The sequence below is a fragment of the Sabethes cyaneus genome, chromosome 2 (genome assembly GCF_943734655.1).
Source record: "Sabethes cyaneus chromosome 2, idSabCyanKW18_F2, whole genome shotgun sequence".
Taxonomy (NCBI): domain Eukaryota; kingdom Metazoa; phylum Arthropoda; class Insecta; order Diptera; family Culicidae; genus Sabethes; species Sabethes cyaneus.
In genome coordinates this window covers 212,088,883-212,116,638 of record NC_071354.1, presented here as the reverse complement: position 1 = coordinate 212,116,638, position 27,756 = coordinate 212,088,883, and the positions used below count along the sequence as shown (strand labels likewise).

General features: G+C 39.0%; 1 protein-coding gene across 1 annotated transcript in view; it reads left to right on the top strand.

Moving 5' to 3' along the window:
- Positions 1 to 12,366: 12,366 nt before the first annotated feature.
- The window catches only part of LOC128736612 (kazrin), a 205,146-nt gene continuing 189,756 nt past the window's right edge, over positions 12,367 to 27,756 (top strand). The window contains exon 1 of the mRNA XM_053831100.1: positions 12,367 to 13,190. The gene's annotated coding sequence lies outside the window, so the exon portion shown is untranslated. The remainder of the gene's footprint in view (positions 13,191 to 27,756) is intronic.

The following is a 27,756-nucleotide window of genomic DNA, read 5'->3' as shown; positions in this document are numbered from 1 at the left end:
CTCCCGATTTTCTATCCGCCGAACTATATATATAGTAACTATAACGATATCGCATAAGCGAAGGTGCCAAAAATTTCAATGATTTTTAAATAGAAACTCATAACTTGCTGGTTATTATTTATCCCTGATAGAAGAAAAAGGTACTGCTAAGATGTTTGAAAGAAAAATATTTCAAACTTGGAATAATGTCATAGGACTTAGAAAGCGTCATTGACACACTTTACCCCGTGACACACTTTACCTCGTCCTACACTATTACTTTAAATTTTTCAATTGCGCACACCTCACAATCAATAGTTTTCTTCGTTGGAGTCGATGCGTGGAAGATTTACCGATGGACTACTGCAAGTATTATTGAATTCCATTGAGAATTGACTGAATTAGGGGGAAGTCGTGTATGGCTTCTATGCCCGGACGCTGGCGATTGTATTTTCAAAGAAGGCAATTATAGTACTTTAAAGGTACTATTGTTATATATTTTTCAAATATCTTTATTATTTCTTGTTTTTGAGCAATCGCTAGTGTCCAGGCATAGAGGGCTATCCGGCCATACACGACTTCCCCCAATAAGTGTGTAAAACATTATCACCTTGATCACATATTTTCCAACCAATCGAGCATTCTAGTGAAACAATGCTTCATTGTTTTCAATTTTTCAATAGTGCAACCTCAAGTATCAAATTTTTTCTGTATTTGGTACGGCGCGTAGATTTTTCGACCGGTTGGTGCAAAAATACTGAAAATCCATCGGGAAATCGCTAAGCTTTTAGCGTTCAAAACCGGACCGTTTGAGAATTTTTTTTTGGAATGACACCGTAATCCCAAACCTTGCCGTAAGACGTAGTCCTGTGTCAAAAGTAAGGCAAATTCTGTATCCCAGCGTGCCGCTAGCCGTCTCGGGCAGCTAGCTGCTCACGAGTTATTTGCATCGTGAGTGGGCTACGCAAAAAGACTCTACGAGGCCGTGCGTTCGCGTGTATGTAGGTGGCTGAATGTTTGCGCAGCACTCACAGTGTCAATAAAAGCGAGGTTGACCAGATCGGGTATAAACAATTAATTAAATTCTCTTTTTATTACTTCAAGTTATAAATATGGAAGACCGCGACGAATAGGCCGTAAGTCGAGACGAACAAGACGATTTAATTATTCTTTTTTTGTTATTACTTTAAGTTATAAATATGGAAGACCGCGACGACAAGGTTAAGTAAGACTGGACGAACAAGATAAGTTAATTATCCTTTTTTTTATTACTTTAAGTTATAAATATGGATGATCACGAACTAGAAGCCAGAAATGAACTAACTTACGATACCTCACGCACCATGCCTAACACCGTTAAGAAAAAGAAATGGAAAATGAAATCAAATTGATTCTTTGCATATCAAATTGATTCTTTTCATAGCAAATTCAGCGTACTTGCAAACCCAGCACGACAGCTAAACGTATCACACCGAGTACTGGTATAGCACCCCAATCGACTAAACTGACGTCCCGTTAGTAAAGTGACCAGATCAGTATCCGAATCACGGCACCAATCTTGTTCGTGCAACATTCGGTGCTGATCCAGGTGGAACAGACTGTATGATCTTTGAGCGACATAAGATGAGATGATCGTCAATTACTTTTCTGTTGAATGCTGCTGTTTAGACGTAGGACTACGTCATTCGGTAAGGTAGATTGGAATTGCAAAAAAATCTAAAACTTCTAGTACTGCGGATGTCACGAATGAAGCACAAACAAGCACTGTCAAAAATTAAAGTATCAACCAATTAGAGATAATAATGCTTTAAACGTAGAACTACGTTTTGACGTAGGACTACGTCCTACATGAAAGTAGCGACACTCTACACTGAGAAAACCCTACGTATAGTTTCCATGTGTCCCACACATAGATTTTTGCAATGTGCCCAGTTAATGAACTTTATATGCCAAACAGTTATAACTTATGGGTACGCGAAACTTTTGCACTATTACTATTCATCTTATATATAAAAATGGATTTCTGTCTGTCGGGATGTTCCTTAAAGAATCAAAAACTACTGAACCAATCGGTGTGAAAATTTGCATGTATAGGTTTTTGGGGCCAGGAAAGGTTTAAGTGATGGTTAGAGATCCTTCCCCTCACTAAGAGGGGGGGGGGGGGGCTCCCATACTAACGAAACACAAATTTCCTCATAAATCTAGAACTAATCAAGCAAATGAAACAAATTTTGGCATGTGGGTGTTTTTGTAGGCAAGAATATTTTCTATGGTGAATTAGGACCCCGCCCCACTTTAGGAGGGGGGACTCCTATACAAATGAAATACAAATTTCCTCATAACTCGAGAACTACTCAAGCAAATGGAACCAAATTTGACATGTAAGTGGTTTTGGAGGCAAGATTTTTTTCCATGGTGAATTGAGACCCCTCTCCTCTTTAGAAAGCGAGTTATGACCCATCTCCCCTTTAAGAGGGTAGGCTTCCATACAAATGAAATGCAAATTTCCTCTTATCTCGAGAACTAATCAAGCAAATAGAACCAAATTTGGCATGTGGGGCTTTTAGGAGGCAGAAATTTTTTCTATGATGAATTAAGACCCCTCTCCTGTTTAGGAGGGGGGGCTCCCATACAAATGAAATTTAAATTTCCTTATAACTTGAAAACTAATCAAGCAAATGGAACCAAATTTGGCATGTGGGAGATTTTGGAGTCTTGAATTTATTTTATGATAGTTAGAGACCTCCCACCCCTGTGGTAGGGTGATATGGACTCTCATACAAATAGAACAGAAATTTTTGCGAAGCTCAAAAACTAATCGAACTCGAGAAATTCGAGATTCTTCCATAAAACGTTAGTCAGTAACAGGACCACAAAAACTATCTATAGTAACACTAGATCATTCAGGACGAGACGGCCGCGAGTGTTGTCGGTGACCCGCCGTCGGAGGCGCCGCCCACTGGGGGGAGGCAACTCCCCGCAGAAATCACTACTGTCTAGGTTTATTTGTTTTCCTAGGTCTACCTGGGTTTCCTGGAACGAGCGACAGCGAGTAAGGAGAGGATCGCGAAATGGTACTTTCCACACAAAAGTTTTCCGTGAAATGGTACATTCCGCTTAAGGTTTTTCGCAAAATGATATTCGGCGAAATGTTGTACAATCATGGCGAATATTACTATCCGCTTTCTGGCTATGCAATGAGGGGACAGGGGAGTTGCTTTCTACTTTACTGTGAGGAAAAATTGCAAAGTTGTATATTAAACTGCCCATTCCTGGTAACTAATAAGCCTTAACATAAGCAGCAAATCAGCGTTTCTGGCATTTTATACTGCACGTTGTTGTATATTAGCTTTTTGACTGCATAGGTGTTGTAAATTTGCATCCAAAATTGTATTCAAATTTTTCGTGTCGGTAATTAGCTGTAAATTAGCATTGTCAGCATTATAAGAAGGTTATCAGTAAAGAAGCTGTATATTTTGCCAAAATAGCTTTTAAGTAGCATTTAAGGCGACTTGAATGCTTATTGGCCTACATTTGAATAGCATTGGTGATGCTTATTGGTTACCTGGGATGCTTTCATAGTTACGTTACTGCCAAAATGAATCTTCTAAGGTTGAACTCCTCAGAAACTTGCAAAACTCGAGATTGTGACAAAGATCATCCGAGATTCATGATTTATGTACAACACAGGTTAATTTGTGGCAATACGAAGTTTGTCGGGTCAGCTAGTGTATGAATAAATTTTTTTACGGAAATATACCGAAAGGCCGTTATGCCAAATGTTTTTCTGCCAAATGGTTCCCCATGTATATGCCAATGATATTATGGTAAACTACGTTATGCCAAGCAGTATTATGCCGAGTGAATATAAGAATTGAGATTTTTTAGATTCTTTTCGGTAAAATAAAAACTTTATTTTTTTTTCTACGTGACGCTTTTCAGCCTACTTTTCGGTCAATTTCGAACGCAAAACTAGACACGTCCAATTCCTCAAAATTAATTAATGAATCGCTATGAATCAAATCGATCAGGATGATCTGACAGTAAAAATTTTACTTTTCTGCTCAAATTAACAAAGCTGGTGGACTGATATAATTTTTTACCAAAAAGTTTAAATTAAATTATGGCGGTGGCTGTAAAGCAACGAAAGCTTAATCGGTTTTATTGTTGCTTTCAGCAGAGCGTGATGCAACTACTTGAGCTTATAACCTGATTCTTAAAGGATCTGGTTGGTTTATAAAAGACTAGCAGGACCGAACTGTCAGTAGGCTTTCGATTTTGTCGTGGCACGATGTTAGTTGAACGTGAGTTTGGTGTCAGGCAGTACCCCAAGGTCATTGAATTGCCCAAGGAACAATTTTTGCTTATTAAACGTTTCACCGACAGCTTTTATTCAGCACATGCTGTATAGCTGCTTTTAAAGTATATCTAAACACCTCTGTTCAATGCTTATACAGTTGGTTTTGGAGAATTTAAACAGCACAGTGCTGAATATGGGCGTGGAAGATGCGTTTGTATGACTGTTATGCAACGTATAGTAAAACGTTTATTCAGTACGCATAGATATGTTTATTAAACTGCTGCTAATGGTACTGAAGCTACGTTTATTCCACAGCAGTTCAACATTTAGACAAGCAAAAAGAATAAAATAGGCAGGAAGTACTTTTATTTTATTTTGTGGGTTTCGTTATTTTCATGTTCACTTTTGTATTCGTATTTTTATAATTTAATGAGAAACTTAGTAAGGAAATCGTTGGTTGACTCAAAATTTATCAAGCCTGCCATTATACTTTTTTCATTCATCCGGATTCGAACTTACATCCTGACGGTCGTAAGCCATCGACGAACACATCTGAGGTAATGTGACATATGACAGGCGCCGAGTTTTTGGCCGATGTGGATTTACCAGTTCAAGTTTGTCAAGCGTGGAACAAAAATGGGTTAAAATACATTTAAGCGCTGAAGAGCAGTTTCTTAAATCGTGTTTGGCATCTGCTGTACAACATTGCTTTAGAAGTATTTATTCTGCACATGTTAAACATTTAATAAACTATTTGTGCTAAAGTATTTCGCTTGTACCACCAGCAAGACCAGCAACATAACACACTCACAACGCAAAGGTTTTTTTTTCTCTTGAATATTGACGACGGTGAGCGGTGCTAGTGAGTGAAATTCACTGGAAACTGGAAATTAAGAACTTTCGGCTAGCTGCGAACATTGTGTGCGATTGTTCAGTTAGTTAGTAGTGATGTGATTAGTTAGCAGCAGCAGTGATTAGTTAACAGCAGAAGTGGTTCGTGCTAGTATCGCAGAGGAATAGTACTTTTGTCACCCCGTCATTAGTTTACGCAGATAATACTGCTTCCTGAGCTTATCGCTACTTTAAGTCGCGGCTCGCTGTCTGTGTACGTATATTTGTCAGCGGGTCGGATTTAGTTTTTTTCATCCAAAAAACAAAGCAGCAGTGGATGACACGAGAAGTGGGGTTTTCGCACACCGGCAACGGGAGCTGGTCAAGCGATTACGGCGCTACCAGCAGTGGTGGTATCGCCACTATGCCACCCGACCATAACAATTCTGGCAGCTTTAGCCCGACACAATTCATCTCGCTGAGCAAATCTATTGTGAGTAACTCGCAAAGCGTCAAGCAGAGCTGGTTGCCTTGGACGAGGGATAACGACACGCCGAGGGAGAAGATACATACCGTCCAGACAACAACAAATAAAAGGATTGCCACGACCAGCAAAGATTCGTGTGTGTAAATTTTTTCTATTCTTAATCTGTAAAAAAAAAGAAATAAAGTGTACCTAATATAAATTTATTTATCTAAATTATAAAGTGTAAAGTATAAAGTGTCATTCAAGTTGTTGGTGTTATTGGCTGCCATGAAGCACTTTTTATTCCACACCTGCTCTTGGTGGTGCTACTTATACGTTTGTACGACGATTAATCGACACATATTTCACAATTTCTCTTAGCAATGCAGCTGATGCGTTTGGGCAACTTTCATTCGACCTTTATTCCATCGCTATTCCACACTTGCTCTCAGCAATGCTGCTGATTCGTTTGCGCAACATTTATTCCACTTTTATTCTGCACTTGCTCTCAGCAATGCTGCTGATACGTTTGCGCCACGTTTATTCCATCCTTATTCCACTACTATTCCACACGTGCTTTCTGTAATACTGCTGATACGTTTGCGCAATGCTTATTCCACTCTTATTCCACTTTTACTCCACAATTGCTCTTAGCTGATACGGTAGCTTTTAAGCGACCGGTATTCCACACCTGGTCTTAGCTGTGCTGCTGATACGTTTGCACAATGCCTGTTCGACTCTTATTCCACACTTACATAACAACATGTAGATGTTGATTAGAAGCTAGGAAAAATGTGGGATATGACGTTTAAACAACACGTACGTCAGCAAATTCGCTTATTCAGCACCGGATGCTACCACACAACTCTTATTCCACACCTGCTCTTTTAAGTGCTGCCGTTTTGTTCCTTGGGTGATCGACTCTTGTGAGAACATCCTCATTTTTGACGTAGGACTACGTCTTTGTTTACTATACTGGGACTGGGTAGCACTTTGTGAAAACGAAAATAGAAGTGTAACGTTTGAATGAAAGATTTCAAATGCTAATAACTACTAAACTACTGAACGAAACTGAACAATTTATATGTCGTTAGATAGATAAAATAACCAGCAACTTTAAGGGGTAAGAGAGCAATTTTATGGAGCGCGTAAGAGGGGGGGGCTTCGATAGAGATGAAACACAAATTTTCTCAAAACTCGAGAACTAATCAAGCAAATGGAACCAAATTTGGCATGTGGAAGTTTCAGAAGGGAGGTTTTCTTTCTACGGTGTACTGAAATCTCTTTCTCTTCTAAGAGGGGGGGCTCCCATGCAAATGAAATACAAATTTCCTCATAACTCTAGAACTAATCAAGCAAATGGAAATAAATTTGTAATGTAGGGGTTTCAGAAGGCAAGATTTTTTTCTATGGTACATTGAGACCCCTCCCCTCTTTTGGAGAAGGAAGGGGTCCCATACAAATAATATACAAATTTCCTCATAACTCGAGAAGTAATCAAGCAAAAAGAATCAAAATTGGCATGTGGGGTTTTTGGAGGTTAGAATTTTTTCTATGGTGTACTGAGACCCCTTCCCCTTCTAAGAGGAATGGGACTAAATTTGGTATGTGGGGCTTTAGAAGGCAAGAACTTTTCATGGTGAATTGTGATCTTTAGGAGGCGGGGTGAGGGAGGGCTTCCATACAAATCTTATACAAATTTCTTCATAATACGAGAACTAATCAAGCAAAAAGGATCAAAATTGGCATGTGGGGTTTTTGGAGGTAAGATATTTTTCTATGGTGTACTGAGACCCCTTCTTCTAAGAGGCGGGGCTCCCATACAAATGAAATACAAATTTCCTCATAACTCTAGAACTAATCAAGCAAATGGAACCATATTTGGCATATGGTGTTTTTCGAGGCAACCATTTTTTCTATGATGAATTAGGACCCTTATTAGATCGCAGTATGACGAATGCAGCGTGTTCTTTCCCCTCTTTCGTTTCTCGTAAAAAATAAAACTATCAAAAGTCAGAATTTTTCCTTTCGTACGTTGCCGATAATAAACAAAACGAACATGTTTCATTATCTACATCCCACAGCAACAAATTTTCTGAAGCATAAAACCGCATATGATTGCGTAATTCTTACAGCTGCTGTCAAATTTGACGTAAAATCGAGCCAGCAAGCCTGGCTCAAACGGCTTCAACAAAAATGTATGAGAATGACGTTCGTGCCAGCCAGGGACGTGGTATAGCACCCCAATCGACTAAACTGACGTCCCGTTAGAAAAGTGACCAGATCAGTATCCGAATCACGGCACCAATTATGTTCGTGCAACATTCGGTGCTGATCCAGGTGGAACAGACTGTATGATCTTTGAGCGACATAAGATGAGATGATCGTCAATTGGTTTTCTGTCGAATGCTGCTGTTTAGACGTAGAACTACGTCATTCGGTAAGGTAGATTGGAATTGCAAAAAGTCTAAAGCTTCTAGTACTGCAGATGCCACGAATTAAGCATACATTTCAAGCACTGTCAAAAATTAAAGTAGGGTATGTTGCTACATCGTCGTAATTACCTATTCCCGTGCTATCCAACACATACTAATAAAAATATCAGCATTTTTATGACACACAATGTAAAATTAGTTATTCCCCGTTATTTTAGTTAGTTGTCTATCATACGCGATCAATCAAAGTGAGCTGAGATCTATTTACCTGCTTTTTATCATTAAAGAAGTCCCACCAGCCAAATTTTCTACGTTTTTTCGTGCGACGAAGAAGACAATGTCGACTAATCGTTTTAATTTCCGTCATTCATAAATGAAAACAACTCACACAAGGCATTGTCGTTATTCTACAGCCAGGAAAACTTGCCTGACCTGCAGGAATTTTGTAGAATAACATTTATCATGCCGTCCTGCACAAATACATGCGCGTTAGCTTCGTAAACATTGTTGTGATTTTTAGTTCGGACGATGAAAAATTTTGATGGACGGGTTTTAAAACGGTACGACGAATTTTAGAAATAAAGTCAGTTGCGTAATTTCAATAATATGCTTTAATAGTCGCTTTTCAGTTCAAAGTTTTTGGTCGCTTATGTCTCCTTAAAAAATCAGAGGGGTTGTGTACAAGACACGACCGCATATATAGGTGACGCAGGACTACGTAAGTCTCTTTGTAGTGATAGCAGCATGTATTCATGCTTGTAATCATTCGATTCTTCATGTATACATGATATATGCAACATAAATGCATGCTACACGCGTTGTATGTAACATTTATCAAAGTAGTAACATTGCATACGTTCAAATCTCAAAAAATTGTGCATTTGAAAACAATTTAACAAAATCAAGAACACAAACTATTGCTTCCCTGCTACCTTACTGAAATTAAAGATTGTTTTTATTATCCATGGTTTCCCACGTTGAAAGGATTTTACCAATTCAATCCTATTTTATCAACAGCACATCTTTTCACTACACTTCTAATGAAACGGCAAGCATGCGTATTCATACAGAGTCGTATTGTAACCGAACAGTACAGCTGTAGCACATTTTTCCAACACAGATATCAAATTCGCCGAGGTTTAATCGTCTCGCAGTAAAGAATTTGCGATCTGTTGGGACAACGAACTTGTGTCATTTTTTCTGGCACACTTCCCTAACACAGACATCAAATTGGCCTAGGTTTAATCGCGTTCGTAAGAAATCTGTTGGCACGAGGGGGCTTTGTCACTCTCTCTGGCGTACTTCCCAAGCAAGGACATCAAAATGGTATAGGTTTAACCAAGGTGTTAAGAAATCTTGTTGAAATAAGGAAGCTTCGTCACTTGTTTTGGCTTACTTCCCAAGGTTTAGATCATCGTAGAGAATCTTCCAACCAATCACGAAGCGAGAATTCTGGTAAAACATAGGTTCATTATTTTCAATTTTTCAATAGTTCAACATCAAGAATCCATACTTTTCTTCATTTGGGTCAATTCTTAGAAGATTTTCCGATCGATTGGTGTAAGAATATTGAAAATCGATCGGAAAACCGCTGAGTTATTAGCGCTCAAAACCTTTCATTTTTCGTGACGCTTGCATTTTTCGATTTTTTGGAATGACACCCTATCTCAAAACTTGCTGTAAGACGTAGTCCTATGTCAAAAGACTGTCACCAGTTTTGATCGCCGAATCGTTCGGACTTCCACTTCTGTTCTGTGGTTCAAAGGTACATTAATTCGCGTTGACGAACGTAAGCTGCTGCCACCTCCAAAAGTTTACTGTAGGGGTGAAGCGGAATAGGAATTTCTTAAAGAGCGCAAGAGATCGAAACATTCTGGCAGATTTTCACCCACACGTACATACGGGCATTTCTATGAGAGTGCAAGACATCGTTTAATGCCGTCAACGCGAGTACCAGCGAGCCACATGCCCTGGTGGGTGTTGTTAGTTAGAATCCGGTTATAATCTCAGGTTAGAGCTTCATTCGACGCATGCACCTTGCACCAAAAGTCTGCCAAAAGCCGAGAGACAGTAACAGCAATGCTATCCAGGGCCCGACAACGTCACCTTCAATTGCATAGCGTCACTCAACAATGAAGTAGTGAAGCTTCGGTTTCAACAGAAGCAGCACCGCTTCTGTTTCAAACTGGCTTCAGTCAGCATCAGCGTAACGGGTTTCACTTCGTCATGACCATCGGTTTCAACATTTCATTTGTACTTTTCTATCAAACATTCGGAAGAAGGCCAGCAACTATGAATGCAAATGAATTGAATTTGAGTAACACTTACTACAATGCAACACATATTAAAGTTAACCTTGTAAATATCGACAAATCGTGCTTGACTTTCTGTCGTCGTCAATTGAAACAGTCAGCAACTTCAACTGAAGCTTGCTTGAAACGTTATGTTTAACAAGTGAAGCAAGCCAATTCATGTATGAAGCGAAGACAAGAGAAAGTCAGTTTCATTTATTTGTTTCGACGATGCCGGGCCCTGATGCTATCTACCGAGTTAAAGTTGAACTAACACATACTAGTGTGTGTGTAAAACAAAATATGGATGTACACAAACACGTATGCAATGGACGGCCGCACTCGCACACATCTTTTCCCACCAGTACATGTACGCACGGCTTCAACTTTTGTCGGGAGGGGTGCGCTGTTGCTTCTGTTGCGTGTCATTTATATGGGCGCGAGGGAGAGATGCTAGTCTTCTTGATGGAATGTTTGCAAAGAATTGCAAGCAACACACTGACGCAGATCTTTGAGCGATTTTTTTATTCTTCGTTCTGAGAATTATTACGTCATATCGCGTGCATAAATGTTCCACGTTTTCATACAAAACTTCAGTTTCGAGTATATTCTTACGCTTATCGATGTAATCGGTTGAGAGGAAGGGATGGTTGCTATTTTCTATGAGCTCATTTTACGTTCAGGATATCAATTTGGACTAGCTTGTATGTTAAAATTATGAAATGGATTGAAGCGAAGGGATTGTGTTACACTTCTACAGAATTGTTTACTTTCGGGACGTCACCTTGGTCTAGGTTTCATTCAAACAAATAATTCTTTACGTATTGGACGGCGAGATTTTTTCGCTTTTTTTTCTAATGTCGAGGTAGTTGAATTTGCAAGTATATAATCTTGCCGTCACGGACCTGGGAAGCAAAATGATGCTTACAAGTGATTGGTTGATTCGTTAATTCTTGACAGTTGATAGATGCCAGTTGATTTATGCTTATTGCTATTGCGATTTGACAAATATGTAATATATTTGCTATACCAATCAATGCCTAAAAGATTTTCTGTTCGATTGATGTAAATATCTGTAGAATTCATTGAAAAATGGCTGAGCTACAAACGTGCAAAACGTAACCACTTTTCGTTATATGTCCATACTTCTAAAATGCACTCCAATATAGAAAATCAAAACGTGATACATTAAAATAATAGATTTTGAATTTTGGATTACGTCTTACGGCAAGGTAGAGTGTCTTTCCCAAAAATCTAAACACGAAAAGTGATCAGGCTTCGACTCTGACGCTGTTTACTCAGCGAATCAGCGATTTACTTGTTGCTTTTCAATACTTTTGCACGGATCGATCGGAAAATCTCCTACGTATTGATTCGCATGGAAAAAAAATCCTTCCTAGCAAATCGCTATTGGAATAAGCATAAAATCAAGCACTGTCAGAATTAACCAAATCATATTCGGAGATAAAACCGCTGTAGGGCTGTCAAATATAAATTCTAGGTAAATTTTTATTTATAACTTTAGTTTTTATTTTTGAATAGCTTCAAAAAACAGCAAAGTTAAATGGCAAACTGCAAACTTTCAACATCATCTCCGCTAACACAGTAACTTTACACCCAGCCGATGGCGAATAAACCACTCTTGCCGATACCAATGCAAATCATCAGCAAAATCCGGAACCCCCCGGTGTTGCGGAATAGCACGGAGCCATGACTCGAACCCGGACGGTCGGTCGCAGATAACCGAGCCTTATTCGGCGCATGCTTCCCAGCCTCCCCTTATCAGCAACAGCAGCAGCAGCAGACAGACGGACGAGCAGTCAGCACTTGGCTGCACGTTGACACACGGCACGGCACAAACAAACCGACGAAGACGACGACGACGTCGACGGTTGTAGTAGTGCGCGTGAGTGCTCGCGCTGTCTCTTCCTCGAGTTCCGCAGTAGTGCCCAGCCGAACAGTGAAGCTCCCAGCTCCAGTTCAGTTCCATTCTTATCGCGGTCCGAGTCGAGTCGTGGCGAAAGGCGATCCTCACCCACTAGTGCGCGCTAGTGGTCATCACAACCCACACACCACACCCCACCCCTCGGTACGGTGTTTAGTGATAGAGTGAAAGCGAAGGGGGAGAGCGGCGGCAAACGTGCGGTTACCGAGGTAGCTATGCGCCGCAGCGGAGGAAGGTCGCAAGTGTCGATGGTGGCTTTATTTGAATGAATAGCTATTTCGGAATTGTTTGGAAGCAAGCATTAGGGTGTGGGTGGTGAAAATTCTACCACCTCCAGTGACCGAACGGCGTTAAAACAAGGAGCGGGTTGTTACGGGATAGACGAAGGTGCTTGTCTGTTTCTATTTTTCTTTTCTGTGTGAAGTGAAAAAGCCTATTTTTGAGTGATTGTAGTGGGAGGAAAAGAAACGGAAAGTGCGCAATACCGTTTCACTCCGACGGGTGGTTCCGTGATGTTACTATGATGGTGGATGAAAAAAGGTTCCAGCAGCTGGATTGAAGTGGAGGAAAGTTTTACCACCCCCAGGAGTTGCACTGAAGTGTATCCTTGTGTGAGTGTGTATTCGTGCGTTGGACGAAGGAAACAGCTTGTTACTGCAAATTTTAGAGGAAAACTAGCCTCCCAATTCGAGTACGAGGTGTATTGCGTGCAACTGAGGGAGAGTTCGTGAATAATTTGTGGTATAATTGCGGTGGCGGCCGGCATGAAATACGTAAACGGTAGTAATAGCCAATGAACTGTGAGTTAATATTAAGGTGATTGCTTGTCAATAGGAAAATTATTCCCCGCTTGTTGCATGTACAGATGGCCAGTCGATAAGCAAAAAGTCATTCTGAAAAATAGAACAAATCACAAACAGCTGGAATAGTCGCGGAAAAATTGGTAAGTTTTATTTCTCATCGATCTTGCTTGGCATGTATTACTCAATGCAAAAAAAAATGAAATGGCCTTCAAAACTGGCTGCTGTATAAATCCACCCGTTGGACCTGTCATCGTGTGTGCGCATCTTAACAAAGTCCATTTGTTCGAGTGCAGCCGATTGTTATTCAGCTGTTTTTCGTCCACCCTCACTGCCCGCGGCTTTCTACGTCACGTTGTTTCCCGGTTCACTGGTTGTTTAGTCACAGTTTTGGCAAGGCTGACCTCCATCCAACCAGAGCGCCAGCAGGCGGCAGCGGCACGGCCGCTCACAAAGCAATAGTAACAATAACAGCAATAACGGTAGTGGGTTGCCCCTCGCTACGCCTCCGGTTCCAGCCCGCCGACGACGACGACGACGACGACGACGGTCGAAGTTCATCAACGCCGTAAACAAGGGGTGAATAAATTTACCTTCTCGTCCTTTCTGCTACGGACTAAACCTACCTATTTTCACACAACGGGGTTTTTGGGAACCGCACAAAATCGCTCGTTCGCTCGCTCGATTTTCTTTCTTGCTCTCGCTCTCTTATCCTGTGATCGAGCCTGGTTCACCTGTATGTAGGTAGGAATACGCGCTGTAGTTTGCTCTCTTTCATTCATATTTTTCGCTTTGCTCGCCGACGACGACGAGCGGCACGGTATGACAAGAGCGCAAACTATAGGAAAATCCGTATCATCCGTGGAAAATATGCGGTGCATGTGAGGTGTTATACATTGCTTGGTTAGAGAGGGGGATGGCCCGTCCTTTCGTGACGGGAATTATAACCAACAGGAAACTTGTGCCTGTCTACTATCAAGGTAACCTGGTTAGTGAAAATGATTTTTCCTCGAATGAGCCTCGAATGTGTATTTGCAAAGTCATATTATGATTTCAGCATGATACTATTAGGGGTACTTCAATGGCGTGTTTCAAACCATGGGTACAGCGACAGTTTTTCATTAGCCTGGGACTACATTAGCGTACGGGAGCAAAAAAAAAACAAAATCTCTCTGGAGGCTTCAGTTCGAGTGATTGTTATAAATAATGAACATTGGCTGCATCATGGCAACATTTGCAATTTCAGCATTTTTCTATTTACTTAAGTAGAAACAACGTTGTCTAAGCTGACAGTGTTAGAATATTATAGGATACAGTGTAGGGGATGTTAACATTAAATAATTGCTATTTCCAATCACACGCTTGATAATTATTTATTTCCAAAACTGCTTACTGTTTTAATTAGACAGAAAATAATAATTTTTCTTTAATTGTTTTTGGCTGAAGAATCATTTAATTCAGGTTGCGAAAATATTCCCAGATGGAAAATACTGCTTTTAACAGAATTGAAAAGAATGGTGTCGTTAGAATTTACCCCATTTCATATCATCACAAGAATGGCCTGTTTCATAACCGTTTCTCAAACCCTTGGATTATTATACTATGCATTTTAAATTGACGAAACCACAAATTGCCACACTTTGGAATCATTCAAGCAACTTTTGGTTACTATTTTGGACAACATGGCTCTGGAAACTGGGCGTGCCAGGAGCGACGCGTTTTATAACCTCATTCGAATGGCGAATAAAGAAAAAGAAAAGAGTTACGCCAAGGTAGACCTCGTTATGCATCAAATCAGAGGAACCCGTTTTGTACACGTTCAATTTGCTTGGTTCCAAACCAACCGTCGAGGATACCAAAGTACTCGCTTTTACACAAACACCCGTAAACCCGGTACGTCAGTGCGAATAGTGCGAATAGCAAAGGTTCCATATTATTACCTTGTGGGGCCTCAGAATTATTATTAAACTAGCTGACCCGACAAGCTTCGTATGGCCACAAATTAACCTGTGTTGTACATAAATAATGAATCTCGGATGATCTTTGTCACAACCTCGAGTTTTGCAAGCCCCCTAGGGGGTGGCGCTTCCGACAGCGGGTCACCGGCAACACTCGCGACCGTCTCGTCCTGAATTATCTAGTGGTTTTTGTGGTCTTGTATTGACTAATGTTTTATGGAAGAGTCTCGAATTTCTCGAGTTGGATTAGTTTTTGAGTTTCGCGAAAATTTCTGTTTTATTTGTATGAGAGTCCAAATTCCCCTACCACAGGGGTGAGAGGTCTCTAACTACCGTGAACGTACGATATTCTGCGCAGTTAAGACATTTTTATGATTATTCCGCTATTATAAGTATTCTAGACTAAAATTAATAAAGTTGATAGCAGCAACGTGTAGTGCTACGGTCTATAGTATCTGGTAAAAACCCGATTTAATCCACCTAGTGGTGAAAGGAACCTTTGTTATACGGTCTTACTTGCTATTTGAGATACAAATCGACACGTCTTCGGAACATAATTCATCTATTGGTTATCGTTGCGTGCGTTAATTTACATAAAATTTTTGAAAATTGAATAAGTTTACAAAATTTGAACAAAATAGGAACACTTTTAAATTTTGATAGATCCTTTTTTCATGAAATTGCCGAGTAAGGATAAGTAAGTTGTTATTAATCTGAGTAAGTGCAAATAAAAGTAAGTTGTACGTGGAAATCTTATCCTTTAGACAATGTATATGGTCTAGTAAAGGTCTGGTTTATAGGTTTTTGAACTATGCATAGTTTGCTGTAATGCCATTCTATTTGAATCACATCATCAGTTTTCTTGAATAATTTTCATCAATTTTTATTAACTCACGCTGTTGTATTTTATACAACACGTGTAGGTTTTTCAACGCCATATTGTTATAAAGTTACAAATCGTTGTTTAACTAACGTATATTCTTCAACAAACTTATTGTGAGCAAAATATCATAATTATTCAATTTAAATTGTTGGGAAAATTTATGCAGCAAAACTATCAGCAAATGTAAAATGTTTAAAATGTATCCGTCTGCTGGTAGTCGAGTAATGCGGAGTCAAAATTAGGGTATTTTTTATAATCAAAGTTCCACAGATCCTAAACAAGCAAACATAGAGGTATAGTATTTTCAGCAAAGTTGTGTATTTTAACTATTTGTACAATTTTGTAGTACATGAAAAAGTCATACCACAATTACAAAAAGAGCAAAAATAGAAAAACTGATATTACAAATTCATATACAATAAATAAGATATTTCTATCTTCGCTGCAGAGATAGAAGGTTACTGTCTTTAGCAAAATTTCTTGTAATAATATGGTCTATAACTTTGCAGAACACATCAATGAGTTATATTGACACTGAAGAAAAATATTTTTTTTATTTCACTTTTAGGGGGATTAATCAAAATTTAAATTCCACCAGACGATAGAGCTTTCAATTTCAAGAAAACCAAGTTTTCCCAGTCAAAACACTAGTGCACACGTTTTCTTTGGTTTGGGGCTATTGTGCGCGCGAGTAACCGTGTTACAAAAGTTGGCACGGGTGTTCAAGGGTTAATATCTTTTAACCGGTAAAACCAATTCTTATGCAATTTTGCATATATATATTCGTAGTGTCAAAACCTCTCGTTTGATATTAAAATGATTCAAATTAGGTAAATTATCTTGGTTGAAATCATTATAAATTATTGTTAATTTTGGTGTGGTGTATACGGTTGCTCATAACTTTCAAATTAAACGTCCAATCAAAAAACCATTCAATAGTGATCTATTAGGATATATTATCTTTCAAATGAGACTAATAGCGCATAAATCGGTTTGGCCATCTCTAAGAAACAGGCGATAATTATTACCTTGTCAAAACAGGTTTTTTAAGCATAACTTTTAAACTACTTGTTTGTTTTCAATTAAAAATTCCTGAACAATTTAGCTTAAATAAGGGCTTTCATTTGATACTAAGATCGTTGAAATCGGTCATGTAGTTCCGAAGAAACCCGTGTCACGTATTTTTCACATTTTTGCTTATAACTTTTAAACGAAACGTCGTATCACGAAACAACTCAATAGTGATCTACTAGACAATAACACCTTTCAAACAAAAGTAATAGCGAACCATTCGGTTTAGCCATCTCTGAGAAACAGGCGATAGAAAAAATCATTACATACATACACACACAACCACACAGACATTGCTCAAATCGTCGAACCCTATCGATTGGTATATGTGACTTGGCCCTCCGGGCCTCGGATCAATTTCGTGTTTTTCGACCAATTTTTGAACCTTTGTTATAGTATAACAAAGGTAAAAACATGGGAATTAAAAGTCGACCAACAATTGAGTATATTTTTCGTTTTGTAAACTTATCCACGGTGCCTAATTCTGCGCACTTTACCACTTTACCACACTCATACCATGTTGTTTATGTCTTTATACGCTAAAAGCATGTCAAAAATCCGGTATTAGCCATTACCATAAATAAATCCATGATTTGGTGTTCTTGTGCTGTCCAGGTGGCACAGCAATATTGTTATCATTTTGATTGGCTTACTTTAAAAATTTTATTGTCGATAACATGAAGGGCGAGTTGTTTCGGGTTTTTTGCATACTGAATATTACATTTTAGACAAATATTAAAAATTGTGTTTTCATGTAGAAACCCCTTCGCCACTGCCTGAAGTTGGACATTCAAAAAAAAATCAGAAAACATGGTTCCATAAATTGGCGCTCGTAGGTTCGGACCCCGAGTCGCAAAACAGGATTCCAATCAATGCAAGTTAAACGTTCTACTTGAACTTTCATACCTCTATACCTCAGCCATTTGGGTGAGGTTGCGTATTCTTTCGTGATTTCTTCGAAGGATACATTACTGCGCAGAATTTGGAACATGAATAAAATAATATAATAATAATAATAATAATAAATAATAATAATGAATAAAATGTCTGTGCCTAAATCTGCGCAGTATTGCATCGCATTTTTCTAAGGAAAGCAATGCATGCAATCACTCTTTTTGTCTAAAACATTACTACAACTAATTATTCTTTCTTATTATGCTGGGTAATTTGATCATTGTAAAGAATTTCGATCATAAATTTGTTAATTTTCTAGAATGACAGTTTTAGCGTAGGCGCTAACGACGTTGTTTTCTGACATATAAAATACTTTCAGTTTCACTTTAATTTATTTCGCTGTCAAATATTATGCCTCTTTGGTGAATAATGGCGTAATATTCAACAGGTATTTATAAAAAAAATAATACAATGGTCATAGTTATGCACAATGTTGAAAAATACATATTTAAAGAAAAATGCGCAGAATTAGGAGTTACGCAGAATTAGGAGCGGTCACGTACCGGTCATAAAATAAATTCAAGACTCCAAAATCTCCCACATGCCACATTTGGTTCCATTTGATTAATTAGTTCTCGAGATAAGAGGAAATTTGCATTTCATTTGTATGGAAGCCCACCCTCTTAAAGGGGAGATGGGTCATAACTCGCTTTCTAAAAAAGAGAGGGGTCTCAATTCACCACAAAAAAATATCTTGCCTGCAAAACCACTTACATGTCAAATTTGGTTCCATTTGCTTGATTAGTTCTCGAGTTATGAGGAAGTTTGTTTTTCATTTGTGTAGAAGCACGCCCTCTTAAAGTGGGGAGGGGTCCTATTCCACCGTAGAAAAAATTCTTGCCTCCAAAAGCCTTCACATGCTCATTTAGGTTCCATGTGTTTGATTAGTTATCGAGTTTTGAGGAAATTTGAATTCCATTTGTATAGGAGCCCCCCTCCTAAAGTGGGGAGGGGTGCTAATTCACCATAGAAAATATTATTGCCTACAAAAACACGCACATGCTAAATTTGGTTCCATTTGCTTGATTAGTTCTAGAGTTATGAGGAAATTTGTATTTCATTTGTATGGGACCCCTTCCTTCTCCAAAAGAGGGGAGGGGTCTCAATGTACCATAGAAAAAAATCTTGCCTTCTGAAACCCCTACATTACAAATTTATTTCCATTTGCTTGATCAGTTCTAGAGTTATGAGGAAATTTGTATTTCATTTGCATGGAAGCCCCCCCTCTTAGAAGAGAAAGAGGTTTCAGTACACCATAGAAAGAAAACCTCCCTTCTGAAACTTCCACATGCCAAATTTGGTTCCATTTGCTTGATTAGTTCTTGAGTTTTGAGAAAATTTGTGTTTCATCTCTATCGAAGCCCCCCCCCCCTCTTACGCCCTCCATAAAATTGCTCTCTTACCCCTTAAAGTTGCTGGTTATTTTATCTATCTAACGACATATAAATTGTTCAGTTTCGTTCAGTAGTTTAGTAGTTATTAGCATTTGAAATCTTTCATTCAAACGTTACACTTCTATTTTCGTTTTCACAAACTGCTACCCAGTCCCAGTATAGTAAATAAAGACGTAGTCCTACGTCAAAAATGAGGATGTTCTCACAAGAGTCGATCAATTCAATGACCTTGGGGTACTGCCTGACACCAAACTCACGTTCAACTAACATCGTGCCACGACAAAATCGAAAGCCTACTGACAGCTCGGTCCTGCTAGCCTTTTATAAACCAACTAGATTCTTTAAGAATCAGGTTATAAGCTCAAGTAGTTGCATCACGCTCTGCTGAAAGCAACAATAAAACCGATTAAGCTTTCGTTGCTTTACAGCCACCGCCATAATTTAATTTAAACTTTTTGGTAAAAAATTATATCAGTCCACCAGCTTTGTTAATTTGAGCAGAAAAGTAAAATTTTTGCTGTCAGATCATCCTGATCGATTTGATTTATAGCGATTCATTAATTAATTTTGAGGAATTAGACGTGTCTAGTTTTGCGTTCGAAATTGACCGAAAAGTAGGCTGAAAAGCGTCACGTAGAAAAAAAAATAAAGTTTTTATTTCACCGAAAAGAATCTAAAAAATATCAAATCTTATATTCACTCGGCATAATACTGCTTGGTATAACGTAGTTTACCATAATATCATTGGCATATACATGGGGAACCATTTGGCAGAAAAATATTTGGCATAACGGCCTTTCGGTATATTTCCGTAAAAAATTTTATTCATACACTAGCAGACCCGACAAACTTCGTATTGTCACAAATTAACCTGTGTTGTACATAAATCATGAATCTCGGATGATCTTTGTCACAATCTCGAGTTTTGCAAGTTTCTGAGGAGTTCAACCTTAGAAGATTCATTTTGGCAGTTACGTAACTATGAAAGCATCCCAGGTAATCAATAAGCATCACCAATGCTATTCAAATGTAGGCCAATAAGCATTCAAGTCGCCTTAAATGCTACTTAAATGCTATTTTGGCAAAATATACAGCTTCTTTACTGATAACCTTCTTATAATGCTGACAATGCTAATTTACAGCTAATTACCGACACGAAAAATTTGAATACAATTTTGGATGCAAATTTACAACATCTATGCAGTCAAAAAGCTAATATACAACAACGTGCAGTATAAAATGCCAGAAACGCTGATTTGCTGCTTATGTTAAGGCTTATTAGTTACCAGGAATGGGCTGTTTAAAATAGAACTTTGCAATTTTTCCTCACTCCCCTGTCCCCTCATTGCATAGCCAGAAAGCGGATAGTAATATTCGCCATGATTGTACAACATTTCGCCGAATATCATTTTGCGAAAAACCTTAAGCGGAATGTACCATTTCACGGAAAACTTTTGTGTGGAAAGTACCATTTCGCGATCCTCTCCTTACTCGCTGTCGCTCGTTCCAGGAAACCCAGATAGACCTAGGAAAACAAATAAACCTAGACAGTAGTGATTTCTGCGGGAAGTTGCCTCCCCCCAGTGGGCGGCGCCTCCGACGGCGGGTCACCGACAACACTCGCGGCCGTCTCGTCCTGAATGATCTAGTGTTACTATAGATAGTTTTTGTGGTACTGTTACTGACTAACGTTTTATGGAAGAATCTCGAATTTCTCGAGTTCGATTAGTTTTTGAGCTTCGCGAAAATTTCTGTTCTATTTGTATGAGAGTCCATATCACCCTACCACAGGGGTGGGAGGTCTCTAACTATCATAAAATAAATTCAAGACTCCAAAATCTCCCACATGCCAAATTTGGTTCCATTTGCTTGATTAGTTCTCAAGTTATAAGGAAATTTGAATTTCATTTGTATGTGAGCCCCCCCCCCTCCTAAACAGGAGAGGGGTCTTAATTCATCATAGAAAAAATTTGTGCCCCCTAAAAGCCCCACATGCCAAATTTGGTTCTATTTGCTTGATTAGTTCTCGAGATAAGAGAAAATTTGCATTTCATTTGTATGGAAACCTACCGTCTTAAAGGGGAAATGGGTAATAACTCGTTTTCTAAAGAAGAGAGGGGTCTCAATTCACCATGGAAAAAAATCTTGCCTCCAAAACCACTTACATGTCAAATATGGTTCCATTTGCTTGATTAGTTCTCGAGTTATGAGGAAATTTGTATTTCATTTGTATAGGAGCCCCCCCCTCCTAAAGCGGGGCGGGGTCCTAATTCACCATAGAAAATATTCTTGCCTACAAAAACACCCACATGCCAAAATTTGTTCCATTTGCTTGATTAGTTCTAGATTTATGAAGAAATTTGTTTTTCGTTTGTATGGGAGCCCCCCCTCCTAAAAAAGTAAGGGGTTCTAATTCATCATAGAAAAAATGGTTGCCTCCAAAAACACCCACATGCCAAATATGGTTCCATTTGCTTGATTAGTTCTCGAGTTATGCAGAAATTTGTGTTTCATTTGTATGGGTGCCCCCCCCCCCCCTCTTAGTGGGTGAGGGATCTCTAACCATCACTAAAACCTTTCCTGGCCATAAAAACCTCTACATGCAAATTTTCACATCGATTGGTTCAGTAGTTTTTGATTCTATAAGGAACATCCCGACAGACAGAAATCCATTTTTATATATAAGATGAATAGTATGTGCAAAAGTTTCGCGTACCCATAAGTTATAACTGTTTGGCATATAAAGTTCATTAACTGGGCACATTGCAAAAATCTATGTGTGGGACACATAGAAACTATACATAAATTTTTCTCAGTGTAGAGTGTCGCTACTTTCATGTAGGACGTAGTCCTACGTCAAAACGTAGTTCTACGTTTAAAGCATTTTTATCTCTAATTGGTTGATACTTTAATTTTTGACAGTGCTTGTTTGTGCTTCATTCGTGACATCCGCAGTACTAGAAGTTTTAGATTTTTTTGCAATTCCAAGCTACCTTACCGAATGACGTAGTCCTACGCCTAAACAGCAGCATTCGACAGAAAAGCAATTGACGATCATCTCATCTTATGTCGCTCAAAGATCATACAGTCTGTTCCACCTGGATCAGCACCGAATGTTGCACGAACAAGATTGGTGCCGTGATTCGGATACTGATCTGGTCACTTTACTAACGGGACGTCAGTTTAGTCGATTGGGGTGCTATACCAGTACTCGGTGTGATACGTTTAGCTGTCGTGCTGGGTTGGCAAGTACGCTGAATTTGCTACGAAAAGAATCAATTTGATATGAAAAGAATCAATTTGATTTCATTTTCCATTTCTTTTTCTTAACGGTGTTAGTCAGGCATGGTGCGTGAGGTATCGTAAGTTAGTTCGTTTCTGGCTTCTAGTTCGTGATCATACATATTTATAACTTGAAGTAATAAAAAAAAGGATAATTAACTTGTCTTGTTCGACCCTTCTTACTTTGCGTTTTCGTCGCGGTCTTCCATATTTATAACTTAAAGTAATAAAAAAAAAAGGATAATTAAATCGTCTTGTTCGTACCATCTTACTTAGCCTTTTCATCGCGGTCTTCCATATTTATAACTTAAAGTAATAACAAAAAAAGAATAATTAAATCATCTTGTTCGTCCAATCTTAATTTGCCTTGTCGTCGCGGTCTTCCATATTTATAACTTGAAGTAATAAAAAGAGAATTTAATTAATTTTTCATACCCGATCTGGTCAGCCTCGCTTTTATTGACACCGAGTGCAGCGCAAACATTCTGCTACCTACACACACGCGAACGCACGGCCTCGTAGTGTCTTTCTGCATAGCCCACTCACGATGCAAATAACTCGTGAGCAGCTAGCTGCCCGAGACGGCTAGCGGCACGCTGGGATACAGAATTTGCCTTACTTTTGACACAGGACTACGTCTTACGGCAAGGTTTGGGATTACGGTGTCATTCCAAAAAATATTTCTCAAATGGTCCGGTTTTGAATGGTAAAAGCTTAGCGATTTCACGATGGATTCTCAGTATTTTTGCATCAACCGGTCGAAAAATCTACACGCTGTCTCAAATACAGACAAAATTTGTTACTTGAGGTTGCACTATTGAAAAATTGAAAATGATCAATTGTAGAACCACCGTTCCAAAAGATATTAAAAAATGTAATTATATTTAAATTATATATTACCATTTGTGTGCTTGATAAAAAAACTGCTATCCCCTTGCACCCGTGTCATTAGCAATTAATAGGTACTAGCATCTTGGATAAAGTAGTTGTTACACAACAGTACTGAGAAGCAATCATCCCTGGAGCAGTACTAAATTCAACATGTGAATGCTGCAATTTGCACATGCAGCTCAAGGTTTTGCAAATGTTCAAACCTTCAAATGTAAGACTCAGCTTCCAACAGCCTAGAGTGTAACATTGAAAGGAACCGAAAAAATTCAACCGCAATATAACTCAGACGACCTAATACCTGCTCCCTGTCCATATGCAGCATTGCGGCAGGAATGGAATTCCATCGACCTTGTCCGTTTATGCTGCTTTTCTTTGGCTTCGCCACCTGCATTACCCTTGAATCCGATACAAACTGTTGCCACCTTAGCATTATGTGGTTGGCTTAGACCAGCGCTATGTGTACAATGTACATGCATCGTCCGCAATCGACCACCAAGTTGGTACTGGGTACTATGGAGGTGATTTGCCAAGTAGGCCGTAACGGTTGGTTGGTGCGGATTGTCCACCTATTCCCGACTTCCGAACCTGCGCTGCGCTGCCACTGCGATGTGTTTAAATACTTACCGCTATAATGGCTTTTGCTTGTTGCTTTCTTTGGGTTCCCGGGCGAACACGGTTGAAATCGATCCGGAAGCACCGTCATCGGTACCGATGGCAAATGTAAGTTGAATTGTAAATTTATGGAAGCAATATACAATGAGTTTCTGATGCAGCAGTTAAACAAAGAGGAAACAGAACAGAAGCGCTCGCCTCGCCATTCTTGCTCGGATGGCTCGGCTGGGCTGGTTCATTCCAATTACGAATATCGATATTTCTGCATTGAAATGGCTCATGTCGAAGTTGGTTCGGAATCAATGCTTCCGGTATAGCAAAACCTTGAGCGCACAGGTGGTGCAATGTACTGATTGTTTTCAATACGGTATCTATCGGAGGGTCCACATGGCCTGTGCATGCTGATCTGTTCATGATGCTTCTGCTGCATATGCCTACTGAAAATGGCATATAACTCGAATCAATTAAAAGTTTTTCAGAGCGCCGCCTTCTGGTGTGAATGTTGATAAGAAGTTCGAATACTATTGTTATCATAGTATCGAATGTTTGCTGCATACTAATTGGATAATTAGTACCTTGATTAAGTGATTCTACCTATCCGATAAATAATTAATCGTTCTGCTTATCAGTTTCTCCTGATAACGCTCACAATTTTTAGTGGTAAACATGAGTTGAAGTTTTCTACTTGAAAAAGATTCTCACCTTAACAAAAGATAAGTGCCAGCTTCACCAATACATAATGGGTGATTTTTAATTTTAATTTCAAAATACATCATACATGAGAAAGCATTGAATAGTCTTTAGAACCAGTTTTTTGAGCTCAAACTGGATTTAATATTTGCACTGAAAATGTATAAATTAAAAATAACTATGTTGTCGACAATTTTTATCCATAGTATTTTCCCTGTATCATTTTTTAAAAGTTGTATAGTCAAAGCTACTTTAGCTCAAAAATCAATGCACTAAATTTGAGTCTGTTTATATGACAACAGCAATAAGCTTGATTACCTCTTACATCAATGTCAAGTGCCGTATCTACGTTGCGTTCCAGGTTGAAGTGACACTGATACGTGGCGAGCCGGACAGTTATGAAATGTGAGGTCAGCCAAGCGGCAGCTTACGCCCAGAATAGTGGTATAAAATTTCACCTCCTGCTGTACTAGCAAGCACAAGTCATAAATTCACCGACAATGCCATCAATGTCAATGCATATCTGCTGCCCGAAGAGTACATTTTCCTTCATTGTTTCAACTCTATCCAGATTAGCAGTATCGAATTTCCTCCTTGTTGTAGTGCCTCCTGTTCAGCTCGGTTCAGCATGTTAACTGTGTGCATAATTCAAACCACAGCAGACTAAACAACCCAGTAGAATAGTTTCCCCTTGAATATTAACGCTAACTTCCGACCAAGGAAAAATTTTGCCGGAACCAACCCATTCGTAAATAGGATCGTAGAACAGAACATTCGTGCAGGGAAAGCTGAGCCAAGTCCATTTGCTGTATTGTTTGCTTCTGCTCCAAATGTGTTGGCGTAGCAGAGCTTTTGTTTTCATGGAACAAGTTTCATTTTTAACCAGAACCGACCGAGAAATGTTCAAGTAGGTCAGTTATGATTCCAACAATAGTTGTGTAAATAATTTTTCAACAATCGTTTTAAACAGTAGGTATACTAAAAGTTGTAGAATTTATTTCAAAATGAATTCGTTAATTGATGGTAAAAATCCTCCGTGTTGTCATAATTTCCTTTGTGCATCACTAAGCTGCTAGGGCACGGATTTTAAACATATGAAAAATTTATTTCCCTAGATTAAAAAAGTATTCATAAAAAGGATGCAAATCTTTCGAGCTTTTCCCCTGGCAACAAAAAAAAGCATATCGACAAAATGGTGTAAAGATTTAAAAAATTCATCCCAACTTTCGTTGAATCTTGAAAGGAAAATCACTCTACACGGCATCGTCAGCCACGCGGCCCGTTTGGGTTTAGCAGCAGCATCACGAACAAAACACACTTCGCTGCTTTTTAGAACACAACTTTCCATTAAGCCGAAATGCGCCCGCTTTCCCGGGCGACGGACGGCCGCCACAGGATACGGGGTTTGATGAAGATTAGTCGAAATGGTTCGCCCGTTCGTTGCTCCCCGGTGGGAACATTAGCCCGGCAGCAAACGACGACGCCGACGTCGCCGACGACGACGACGACGACGACAACGACAACGACGACCGACGACGGTTTCAGACCATTAACGGGACATATTTTGCAGCATCACTCTGCTACCTTAAAAGCCCGGAATATTTTGAGCCGTCCAACCAGCGCACGGTTGTGGAGCCTAATCCAAAAATCGATGGACATGCTCCGCCCGGTTAGGGACTCACTTTATGGGTGGGTTCAGCACCTTTCCGGAAGGTACAGCTGCCACCGTCCGGGACTGGACTGGGGGTCGTTGGTATTATTTTTTTCCTGTTAAAGGAATCTTAAATTTAAATTTTTATCTAAGTTATCTCCCGCTTTGTCAATGCTTTCAAATTAACTAGGGACAGCAAAATTATACTGTTCGTCCTGCAGGATTGTTTAACCCATTATAACCGGATGTAGATCGAAATTTCATGAAAATTTTCATACGTTAGGACATAATGAGTTAAAAACATTTGTCTAAGAAAATTGAATAGCTCTTTATAGATATTGAAGATGAACATCATTCGTACAGATGTTGAAGTAATTAAAAAGCACAACTTTATGAAATTGAAAAATCAGAATAGTTCTGTTCTAGACACGAACGGATGGGTGACTTAGTTCTAGGTAACACAGACTCTTATTGTGACGAGACCTGAATCTGCGGATTAATCCATATAGTTTAGTTCTACGAGTTTAGGAATTTTCTACGGATCAAGTGCTCGTATTTATAGATTTTCATAAACTTTACAGAAAACGTTGGAAATTTCTTTCACCTACAAACATTACGAGAAGGCTACATGCAGTCCAAAATATCCTGAAAAGTATAAATTTATTCTTTAAGAGCCGGTATGAAAATTTCTCATGAAGTTTTTCTGAGAGAAAGAAACAAACAATAGAGCAAGAAAAATCTTAGTACTTAGAGATGACTTTGACGGCAGATAGAACTCTTCACTATTAGAACTTCACACTTAGATGCCTTCAGAAAACACAACAAAAAGGCAATGAAAAAATGACTAATATATGAAGAAAAAACAACGAGCAGATACCATAAACACGACAATAATGCGATGAAATAATGTGATGAAGTGCGAAAAAGTGATTAAAAATGGCGCAAATGCAATAAAAACTTGTCGAAAAGACCACGAACTACAAAATACAACGGATACGTCATAAAATGGAGAAAGACGACGAAAAGACGCCAAAACAGCGGAAAAAATGAGAAACCACAACCAAATGCCAAAAAGATATTTGAAAAGCGTTAAAAAGACGACAAAATATGCAGAAAAAGACGATGAATTGACGACGAATACACGGGCAGAAAGGCAACAAAAAAACGACATAAACGGCAGAAAAGCGATAAAAATGCCAATAAAAAAGATATCAAAAACGACGAACAAACGACAAAAATACGGAGCAAGGTGGCATAAAGAACATGGACAAAAAGATGTGTGCAAAGTGTCCAAAAATTATTAAAACATGCATAAAAGACGGC